The sequence below is a fragment of the Triticum aestivum genome, chromosome 5B, assembly GCF_018294505.1.
Source record: "Triticum aestivum cultivar Chinese Spring chromosome 5B, IWGSC CS RefSeq v2.1, whole genome shotgun sequence".
NCBI lineage: Eukaryota > Viridiplantae > Streptophyta > Magnoliopsida > Poales > Poaceae > Triticum > Triticum aestivum.
Genome location: NC_057807.1, coordinates 597,190,834 through 597,192,737, shown reverse-complemented (window position 1 = coordinate 597,192,737; position 1,904 = coordinate 597,190,834).

Here is a 1,904-nt window from a genome sequence, read left to right as displayed (position 1 = left end):
ATAGTGGTTGAGGCTTTTGGAGCATATCACTAAGCATTTTGAGCAAGTAACCCATTAAGGTGTTGGGCGAGTTCATATACCTGCGTATGCGTCAAAGCGTCCAAATCGTTGGTGTAGGTCTTGTACGAAGTCTTGTTTAGGCCCGTGTAGAGTTTGACAACGTCCCACTCGTAAGCTACGGTGGGGTTTCAAGTCTCGTCGCCTTCTTCGCCATAGTCTTCCCATGGGCGTCTTGGCAACTTCTCCGGACGCCCCACCGTCAGCCGCTCCCACATCCAAATGGAGAAGGCCCAGACAAAGCCACCCATATTGGACTTGTCTCCCGTCCTCTGCGTTGCGTCGTCAAGCTGCAAAACATCAAATGAGGATCAGATATAAGAAAATTTCATGGACACACTTTCGTAGGTAGGTACGCAATTAGACACTCTCTTACCGAACGATATAGGTAGGCGAGAGAGCCGTCCCCCAACTGTACCCTGCATCCCAGTCCGCTAGGAAGAACAGATACGCCCAGTTGGCAGAGTTCCCAGAGCTGTCTGGAAACACGACCTCCGAGAGAATATACCACAGATAGGCCCTCGCATACAACTCCACAGTCGCCTCATCTGCGCCTTGGGGGCATGTCCTCCGGTGCTTCGAGAGCCAGATCAACGGCACACCGGATGTACGGTTACTCTTGGCACCGGGGCAGTCGCCGATGAGGGTGGTGACCCTCTCCTGCCAGTTGGCCCTCTCCACTCGACCGGTGAGTGCATGACCCTCGATCGGCATTGCAGTAATCATCCCCCAGTCCTCTAGGGTCACCGTCATCTCCCCGCATGGCAGATGGAAAGAATGGGTCTCCGGTCTCCAATGGTCAATCAGAGCTGTGAGAGCCGCGTGGACAAGCGTCGACGGCTGACGCTTGAACTGCAGCACGAAACCCAACAGACGGGCTCTCTTGAAGAACGGCGCGTAGCGCTCGTCGTAGCCCATATGCCCATGAACCCCGTGACCCCTCATGCGCAGTGGCTGGAGCGTCTGTCAAAAAGTGAACGCCAAAAAGTTAGGAAATCATTTTCATCAATCCGAGAACTTTGATCAAAATTTCTTTCATATCACTTACCTCTCCGTTCTCTATGAAACGGGCACGATGACCCTTGTCGAATGCCCAGTCCAGCATGCAGTACCGTGGGCCGATGTTGTCCGCAAGAGGTGGCCGCCTTATTCGAGTTTCATAAACAAAAGCACCATAAGCATAAGCATACATAAACAAACAATGAACTCAAATCATATCAAGATAAAATTTTAAGCATATTCCTCCAACAACATCTACTACACATGATGGATCAAATCATATCAACATGCATCATATCAAAAAAACCCTCCAACATACATCATAGCTTCATATTTTTAAACAAAATTTTCCAAACAACATCTTCATATCATCATATCAACATGCACCATCAAACTAGGGTTCATCTTCACACTAGATCATATCATCATATCACATGCATCATCAAACTAGGGTTCATCCCTTTATCAACATTACATCATAATTTTTTTAACAAAAAAAATTATGAACTAGGGTTCATCTTCACACTAACATATTAACTATTGATTAGAGTACATATCCAATACCACTACTTACTAAAGAACTAAGAACTACAACTACAATCAATCTTAGGTGAAAAAAATTCAATCTTAGTTAAAAAACATGAGGAATTTCAAGCAAATAATGCGTCGAATCGGTAGCAAGTTTGCGAAAACTAATTGGAGGGATCGGAGGAGCTTACGGTTCTCTCCTCGGGGCCATCTTGATCCGCCAAAACGGTGAAGAATCGGTGAAGATCCAAGGGGGGGAGTGGAGGAGATGAGAGAGGGAGAGAGGGGCGACTTGGGGGAGAAAAACAAGAACTGCCGAC